Consider the following 10,450-nt stretch of genomic DNA (forward strand, 5'->3'; position numbering starts at 1 on the left):
TTAGCCTGAGAAGTGGTGGAAGAACTTAATCTGCCTGGCATGTCACAGTTCAGATGTGCATGCGCATCCCGGCTGCTCTCTGTGAAGTGGGAAAGGCATGTGCTGAATTCCTGAGTCTCAAGAGTAGCGGCCTGGCCAATGATATTGGCCTGAGAGGGCACAGATCTGCTCACTCCCTATCATCCACAGGATCTCACTGCACCAAAGTCCTACAGGCAACTTAAGTTTCCCACCAGAGATAAATTCACTTGCTTATTATGGTTCATTCCTAAGGCCCCCAAGATAGAGATTTGATCCAGTCAATGGTAAATACTGTAGACCAAGAGGGCTCTAGCCAGAGAGTGAGCAGATTTAGAGAACAGAGGCGTCTTCACAATGAAAAGATTCAGACTTTTCCCTGCAATTGTTATAAAACATTGAAAAATAAATGGTCCTTCCAGGAAATGACTCCATCATAGAAAGTTCCATTTGTAAAAGGAACTTGGTCCTATGGACAAGTAAGCATGTTTATTGTGTTGTCTACCAAGAATTACATTAGGCATATAATTTGAATGGGAGCTGCTGTGTTCTTACAGTTCTCAGTCTTCTGACCACTGTTGATTGACTGAGGACATCTGATCCAAGTTGAGCTAATTATACCACCATCCATTGGCCATAACCGATTGTTTTGGGAATGAGCACTTGACCCAAGAGAAGTCAATCAAAATTTTTCCTATTTTTGTCCTTTTCCTTGGGTCATGTCTGGTGACAAAACTGGATAATATGAGCCTGGGTGCTGCTAGCAGTCATGTTTCTAGTAACTTGGAGAAAGTTGATCTAAGAGAAGAAAGCTGACATGCAGAGAGAAGCTGAGATGAGGGCTCAAGAGGAAATCATGGCAATCCTCAGGTCCCTGGTTTTAGCTGAGTTTCAGGCCATGGATTTCCACAATTTAGTTAAGTAAGCAAAATTAACTATCACTTGTTACCTAATGAATTCTGACAAATTTTGATCTACCACAAAAATGGTAAATTTCTTGAAAATATACTTTACATCTTATTTATTTTAAAGTCTCTAATGTCTGGTGCTACCACATGAATTGCTCTGAGTTGGCCCAGAGGAATTTATTAACAGGTATTTTAAATTAATTTCTATTATTCTACATCCTAAATGTATGTTGACTATCCTTCTCCAGATCTATCTAGTGAAAGCTGCATAGTTGCAGAGAACCAACTCAACATAACATTCTGTGTTCAAGGAATGCCTTTAGAATTCCATGTTTGGAGCTTCTATTGAGAAGTCAGGGTAAGCCCTGGACAGGATCAAACAGAGTTAATCCCCAAAACTAAGAGCCTGAAGTTCCCTGAGACCCAGGATGCAAGAAGACCATGATATAAGGTAACCAAACCCTAGAAAGAGAAATCATATTCTTTGAGTACCTAGATGTGCCAGGCAGTGTCCCAATGCTGCCCTCATAGTCCCTTGGTCCCCTTTAAATACCTGGTTCAAAAATGAGGTCTTTTGACGTTCCAGTCAGGTGATATGAGTGTGACAGTGGTCATCCTGTAGTGGGAACAGGTTGGGGTAGGGTGGAAAGGAATGGATCTATCCAAAGGCAGAGGGCTCCAGCCACCAGCTGAGCCCTGAACTAAGGTCAGATCTCAAAGGATCTGCAAGGGAAGGCAGATTGGCCATAGCTTGCAAGGACCCAAGAAGAACATGTTTTCTACCTTCAGTTGTATTCCCTATGGTGCACCATTCCTCAGAACACAGTCTGTAGAAATCTTCTTCTGCTTGTTCAGGTTGCTTTTTCTATGAATTTGCTGATTTTTAATGGGCTCACATTCCCACAGCCTAATTCTATGCAGTGATTTCCATGATTGTAACAGAGATAAGAGTAGTTTGTATGAAATACATTTTCTATAGTAAATGTCTAAGGTGTCTACCCAAATAGATTGGCCAGATAAGTTTAATGTGGATCAACAGTCATAAAGCTAAAAATACATATCATAAGCTGTGAAAATAAAACATAGCTTGTTCATAAACAAAAAACAATCCTCACATAATTCGTAAAGGAAACAGAAGGCATAATGGCCCCACCATAATGGTAGTCCTGGGTTGGGTAGCAGTCTACTTACAACAGTAGTTCTTAATGCCTATTCAGTTGTATGTCCCTTTGAAGACATTTACACACATTCACAAACTTTTATATATAATTTCAGGACTTTATGGTCTGCTGAACTCTATTGGTGGTCCACCAGGTCAAGAACCCTTTATCTATAGGATCCTATAATGTTAAGCACTGGTGAAATATTACGTAAAAGACTCAGTTTGGTATTCTGCTTCTGGTAATGGCAGGCTAGTTTATAGCCAACCAAAACTTCCTAATGAAAAGAACTAGAGAGGCCAAATAAATATGGATATGAATCATAAATATAAATAGCTCAAGGCATTAGAGAGCACTGCAAGTAGCCAGAAGTAGAGAAAATCCTGTAGAGAAGAGAAACTCACTGAGGTAAGCCTGATATTATAAACTGCTTCTCTCTTCAAGGCTGTTCTCCTTGGTTTTTCCCATGTTTTTCTTTTTTTTTATTTTAACATGGGCAGGCACTGGGAATCGAACCCGGGTCCTCTGGCATGGCAGGCAAGCATTCTTGCCTGCTGAGCCACCGTGGCCCGCCCTTCCTTGGTTTTTAAGAAGCAAGGACAGAAAGCCTGAGAAACCAAGCAGAAAGTGACTGCTAAGAGGCAGAAAATTTGAGCAGAGTTTTCATCAGTCAGTCATGGATGGGGAGACAAAAACTAGAGTTCAGGGCTATGGAGATAGCAAAAACTTGAGGCAAGAATCCTGCAGAGAAATGAGAAAGTCTGAGACACTTAGCCCCTTGAGATATTCATGGATTAGAAAGAGAGACGTGAGAAGAGTTACTGAACAGAGCCTTCTCATAGTGCTGGGGGTATAAAAACTGGAATTTAGGGTTTGCTAGAGAAGAGAAGCCCTAATAAATACTCCAAGATGATGGCTGGGCTCTTCACAAGCTATATGCAGGTAATAAGGGCAACCAGAAATAGACCAGGCCTTATAAAGACTAAAACCCAGGCTTGAGTTGGATTAAGGTGATCTGCCTCTGGTCTAATTGTCTTGTAGACATTAAACCCTTATTCAGAGCAACTACAAATTTTTACACACAATATCTGAATCAAATAAAAAATTACTGGGCATACCGAGAGATAAGACCAAGAGAAAAAAGAAATAATGTGCCTATTGGTCATCAAGATAGTGGAGTTATCCAGGGTATGGACAGATGAGTAAAAAAAAATGATAAAAAGTAAATAATAAGGGGGATAAAAGGTAAAAAAAAAAATGGGTAGATTGAGATACTAGAGGTCAATGAGAGTGAAGGACAACAGGTTTGAGATGTATGAGTTTTTTCTTTTTATTTCCTTTTTGGGAGTGATGCAAATGTTCTAAAAATGATCATTGGTGATGAATACAAAACTATGTGACAATATTGTGAGCCACTGGTTTTGTACTATGGATGGACTGTATTTGTGCAAAGATTTCTCAATAATAATATTTTTAAAAAGATAGTGAAGTTTTTAGACACAATTAAAAATACTATGATTAATATTTTATGAACATAGATGACAAGATGGAAAATGTCACCAGAGAACTGAAATCTATATACAAGAATCAAATGGAAATTCTAGAACTGGAAAAACACCCTTCTTACCATCAATACCTTGATATTAAGAGCACAATACAAAGGTTTAACAACATGCCAGAGCCAGGTGAAGGAAGGATTAGTCATCTGGAAAATAGATTAATAGAAAATATCCAGATGAAAGCATGGAAAGAAAAAAAAAAGGATGGAAAATAAGGATAATTTTTGAGATGTATAGGTCTAGGTGCCAAGACCCAGGCAATTAGAGAATCTGAAGGAGAGATGAAAGAAAATAACACTGAAGCAATATTTCAAAAGGTGAAGGATGAAAATATCTCAAACTGATGAAAGACATCAAACCATAGATTCAAGACACATAAAATACAAGTAATATAAACAAGGACCATCACATCTAGGCACATCATAATAAAACTTCTAATAGAAAGGAAATATGCAATAAAATATTTGAATAATCCAAAAGAAGGCAAGAAAAGAGAAAAAGAACACACAACTAGAGGAACAATTTGGAAACAAAGTAGTAAGAAGGTAAAAAAAATCCAAATATGAGTAATTACATTAAGTGTAAACTGACAATATTCCAATTAAAAAGCAAAAATGGATCGGAAAAAAATCACAGCTATATACTGCTTACTAAGATGTATACCTTGAATATTAGGACTCACAAAAAGAAGATTTTAAGCCAAAAAAGTATTATAAGAGATAAAGAAAGACTTTTCATAATGATAAAGGAGTCAGTCCTCTAGGAAGATATAATAATTCAAACTTGTGTGAACTTAATAACATAGCTTCAATATATATAAACCAAAATTTGATCATACTAAAAGGAGCTATAGACAAACTTATAATTTTTTTTTTCACATGGGCAGGCACCAGGAATCAAACCCGGGTCCTCTGGCATGGCAGGCGAGCATTCTTGCCTGCTGACCCACCGTGGCCTGCCCCAAACTTATGAATTTTACTGGGAGATTTTGGTGTTGTTGTTGTTGCTGGTAAATATCTTTCTTTATTATTCAAGTTCAACAATGAAGTCACTTCTGCTAAATGGCAATTATTCTTTGACAATTTCCCTTATATATACTGAACCATTTGTCCTGTAAATTTGGCTTTTTGTCCCAATAACAAATGAATCATATCTTTTTTGTTTATCTGTTTTTATTTTTTGCTTATTTATTGTTATTAAATATACTTATGCATATACCTGTTTTGAACAGCTGTGATAAATGGCAATTTTCCTACTGGGAGGTTTTAATAGTTTTTTTTCAGTTACAAACAGGAGCAACAGAATTGCAGAAAATTCAGAAAAGTTTATGAATAATTTGACCTAATTGAAATAATAGAACAACGTGTCCAACAACTTCAGGGTACATATCTTTAGAAAGTGCTCAAGTCTCAATGAATTTAAAAGGAATTAAGCTATAAATTAATTTTAAAATGCTAGAAAATCTTCAACTATTTGGAAATTAAGTAATATTCATAAAATATCCCATGGGTCAAAGAAGAAAATTCAATGGAAACTTGGAAATATTCTGAACTGAATGACAGTGAAAATATGACATCAAAATATGTGGATGAAACTAAAACAGTGCTTAGAGGAAAATTTCTATCCTTACATGCATATGTTAGAAAAGAAGAAAGGCTGAAAATAAATTACCTAAGCATCCATCTGAAGGAGTTTAAAAAGGAACAACAAATGAATAAAGTAATAAAGATAAGAGTAAAAATTAATGAAATAAAGAGAATCATATAATTATGAAAATCAATAAAGCAAACAGCTGGCTCTTAGAAAAGACTAATGGAATTCCTAACACCACCCACCCCCAGCAAGACTGATCAAGAAAAAAAAGAGAGAAAGCACAAATTACCATTACCAGATTTGAAAAATAAATGTCATTGGAAATTCTAATAACATTCAAAGGATAATAATTGAGTATAATTGACAACTTTATGCCACTTAATTTAAAAGTTCAGATGATTGAACATTTTCTTGAAGAACATCTTATCAAAACCGACACAGGAAGAAATAGAAAATGTGAATAGTACTATTGTTACTAAAGAAATTAAATCTGTAATTTACAGTAACCCCACAAAGAAAACCCCAGGCCAGATGGTTTTGCAGGTGAATTTCTCTAAACATTTAAGAAAGAATTAGAAATAATCTTATACAGCTCTTTCATAGACTAAAATGAACGGAAACACTTCCAACTCATTTAATGAGGCTAGGATATATACATTCGCCCAAACCCAAAAGGATATTCACGTAAGAAGGAGTACAGATCAATATCTCTCCTAAACATAAAGGCAAAAATACTAAACAAAAATTAGAAAATTGAATCCAGCAATTCATTAAAAAGATATGCAACTTCCAAGTTGAATTTACTCCAGAAATGCAAGGCTGAATTAGAATTTGAATATCAATGTAATTCAATATATTAACATATGATCTCTCTATAGGTATTGAGAAAACAATTGGTAAAATTCTACATCCATCATGACTTAATAAGGAAAATAAATAAATAAATAAAAAACCTAGGAGCCAACTAGAAGACTTAGTTGTATTAAACCCTAAGGAGACAAAACACACTTTAGAGAATATTTTCTTTTCTGGGACAACTGGGGATTGCTTTTATTTCTTTTTATGTAGTATGACATCCTTGAATTAGTTGGTAAAAATGCCTACAAATTACAGCTCAGTCATAATAATAGCTTCTGTTTATCAAGCGTTTACAATTTTGCAAGGTACTGCGTCAATACATTATCTCATTTAATTTGATCACAGAAACCCAATGAGATAAACCACTATAATCCCCACTTTACAGATGAGGAACTAGAGTCTCAGAGAAGGTAAATTGCTTGGCCAAAATGACATAAGTAGAATTCAAACAGATCTGTTTGACTTCAGAACCCAAGCTTTTAACAGCTGCAGTTATTATGCAGAGTTTCCTAAGGCACCAGAATCTGTGCTCTGCCTCTCTATACCATATTCCAGAAAGGCTTACAAAGGAGTGAATCCACCATTGCTTTTAAGTTCCAGCAGGTTATGACAGACTATGATTAAATCTGTAAGTAAAGAGCATATCCAGCATCTAGCACCCCACATTTGCAGAGTGTGGGGAAGAGTTCTTTCATGGGGAAAAGAAACCTGAAAACTCTAAATTAGGCAGTTTGATGATAGAGATGACAGGCAGTTTAACATTTAATTCACTGTTATGCTCTCCATGACATCTTCTCCCATTTATCATTTTAATATCATTTTTTGGAAAGAAAATCATTCACATTACTGTAGCCATGAACCTTATCTTTGATTTAGCTCTTGAACTTTCTACCACACTTAGGATAGCATTCACCAGTTGTTTTATAAAAGGAGCCTATCAATTGTATGGTAGCCCATGACAAACTCTGGGATCTTTCTTAACTACTTGTTGAAGAGTGCTTTGAAAACTATTGCCTTTTTCTTTCTTTGCTTGTATATATGTTATATTATACAATAAAAGATTTTTTTAAAGAAGGAGCCTATCACTTTTATTTTTTACAATAAATTCCTACATGTAGGAAATTGGGACTAAAATTTTCAGTAGCTGTGCAGATGACTCTGGGTCTCCATTTTATTTTCCAGGGTCCTTTCTGTATCTATTTAATACAGTCCTATATCACCTTTTAGGCAAAAGGCTCTATCTTCAGGAGATGAAATTCAAGACAATGCAATGAATCATAGCTCTAGGTTCAATTTTACCAAGACAGGTGGGCAAAGAGGATTACAAGGACCTGCTGAACTGACACCATGTGCCCCAGCTCCCCCTCTTCTCAGTGAGGGATTCTGGTAGCAAAAACATGTAGAGGAGAGGAAGGGAGCAGAAGGGTCATGGTGCTAGGATAGAGCATGCGCTTTGGGGTTAATCAGAACATGGTTTGAATCTCAGTTCTGCCATTTTAATAACTAAAAGAATTTTTGGCAAATTAGCTGCTCCGAACCTCTGTTTTGTGGATGTCATCATTGTTGTTGTTGGTTTGTGTGGAAAATGAAATCCTCTGATATTTTATGCCTTTTTGGGTACATAAGCATATACATGCTTCTTTTTCTATGGAGAAGATTGAAAATTCTCATAAGATACTCAAAATGGGTCTTTTCTTTATTTGCTAAAATGTTCTTTGAAGTTTACTGCTTTTCGCATATATGCTAAATTTCACAGTAGAAAAATGTTTTAAAAAAATACATGAGCAGGAGACCCAGGTTTGATTCCCGGACCATGCACCTACAAAAAAAAAAAGAAGTACATGAGCAGGTTACCAGGTCATAATAAATCATTCTTGAAACCTTAAGATACACCAAGCAAAAATTCTATATACTTTAAATGTACTAACTTATAGATTCTCACAGAATATTATTATTCAGTATTACTATTCACATTAACAGATGAGAAACCTTAGGCACAAAGGGCATGAACAACACAGCCAAGTTCTGACAACTACTAAAAGACGGTGCTCATATTTCATCCTCAGGGAGTCCCAGTGAATCAGCAAGTCAGGGAACAAGTAAGAGCAGCTCATTCTGCCATTGATTGTATGCCATGCATAGAACGTTTGTATGTCAAGAATGTATGCTTGTTTGTTAAATTTTATAATAAAAATATTTTAAAAAGGAAAAAAAGAATTAGGGTGGTAGCTGGCTAAGCAAAGGGCAAATTCCCAGAAGTGGTCAGGCCTCAAAGAGAAGGGTAGCTCTTAGGAGAGCAGCAATAAACAGCACCTGGGGACCAAACAGCAGCCACCTGAGTGAGTTATCTATGCGAAGGACAGAGCCAACGACCCTACTTGAGTGAGTCATCTCCCATCAAGCATCCACAGATGCAGGAAAAGGGGAGGGTCATAAAACAGTTAATAAAAATTACAGAAGGAACGAAAATCTATAAAAGCAGTTTGTCCCACAGTGTGGGGGCCTCTTGCCTCTCACCTCTTCTTGCAAGAGTGCCCTCATATTCTCTCACATGCGTTCTCAATACACAAAATGGGTCTTTGGCCCAGAACAGAATGTAATCACAGCTCTATAGGATGTAAAAAAAAAAAAAACCAAAAAACAAAACACTCTTCATAATCAGTCATCACGATTGTTCTGAATGAGTGTTACCAACCTGCTACCCTATATCTAGAAATGTTGAAGTTTGTCCTTCAAATACAAAATTTCTTTCACGTATGTTATCATTTGTACAAAAACAGAGAAAAGAATACATGTGTTCTTTTCCCCAGACCCACAGCTTGATTGCTTAAGTATTTGTAAAGTATCTTTGAAAGGATACACGTGCTCATACAGAACGGATAACATCGGTTGTACTTGGGGAACAGAATTAGGAGGCTGAGAGTCAGGAATGGAAAGGAGAGTTTCCACCTTCATAATTTTATACATCCTTTTAACTTTCTGAGTTTTGAAACGTACACAATGCATTAACTGGTCAAAAATGATTTTTAAAAAACACAAGAAAAAAAGTGTACTAACCCAAGATTAAGTTAAAAGTCTGATCAGGGATAAGAGCTTCTAATTGAATGTACTTAAATACACTTTCAGAATAATTAGAGCTTGCTAGGGCCTTTGCTTCCAGTATTTCAGCTGTTTTGTTTCAGGTTGGCTATAGGGTTTGGGTATAATCACCCGAACTTTGTGACTTTAAGAACTACCTTTAAGACCCACAAATTATGTCAGAAGTTAGTAGCTAATACAGCTAAATCCCTGTTGGAGTTTGTCCTAAACCCCAGGCTTCCAACATAAGGCTGAGGGCCAGCCTCCTCCTAACTCTAGGTTGCAGCCTCCCTGAGATGTTTAGGTCTTAGAATTTGCTTAATTAACAAGTTTAATGTATATCACACAGAGGCAGAAATAGGCCTTGTAAACGACTGCCTACTTGGCATTACCTGTTCTGGCCGTGCTCCAGATAATACTCAGGTACATTTTCCTCAGGTCAGGTGCTTCCGCCTGATTGTACCTGAAATGATGCTTTAATTTGGGATTTTATGAAGATATGAATAAACTTATTCTGAATGACAGCACTAACTCTTTAATTAGAACTTCATAAAGTATTGGTGAAGCATCACATAGTGGATTCTGGTATCAATTTTCAGTAGCTTCTCACTGGGAGACTGGTGACAGCTCAGTAACTAAGGTCTGTTTTAGTTTTCTTCTTCTATGTTTGGGGACTCTTGTGGGTCCTGCAAGAACTTGCCTTGTGCCATTTTAAGCTTCTTCAGTGTTCTTATTACTTAATTCTTAATCCTGACCTGTAACTTGCTAAAAATACCATTTTAAGGCCCAGAGGCTTTATGAATTAGCTCCTCCATGGCCCACCCCCATGCCAGTATTCTCAGTAAAATGCTGCATGTCTTCTTCTCCCACTAATGGGTATCACCAGGAGAGGCCTCTGCCTCCTGTCTCTCCAGACCCAGGGCTCTGTGTGTGTTCTCCTGGACAGCAACCTTCCCTGGGCAGCGTCAGTGCTCTTCTCTTTGCACTCTGTCAGTGGAAGGGGCATCTCAAACCTCTCTTGGAGGAAGAGCCACACTTTGTTAGATTCTGAAGAGAAAACTGATCCTGCATTGCACTTTTGCTGTGCAATATAATTAAACATCCTCCTGGTAGCAGGAGGCCAGGGCTAACTGAAGGGCTTGCTGCTTAATCACTTTTGCTGCAGAGTATGAACCAAGAGGCTGGGGTGCCTACCCTGCACCTGCTGATTGCCCTGATTCCTGCCAGGGTGCCCCCCAACAGGCTTGACCCTTTAATGATTGGCCTTGTAGCTGAA

The sequence above is a fragment of the Tamandua tetradactyla genome, chromosome 2 (assembly GCF_023851605.1).
Source record: "Tamandua tetradactyla isolate mTamTet1 chromosome 2, mTamTet1.pri, whole genome shotgun sequence".
In the NCBI taxonomy this organism is placed as follows: Eukaryota; Metazoa; Chordata; class Mammalia; order Pilosa; family Myrmecophagidae; genus Tamandua; species Tamandua tetradactyla.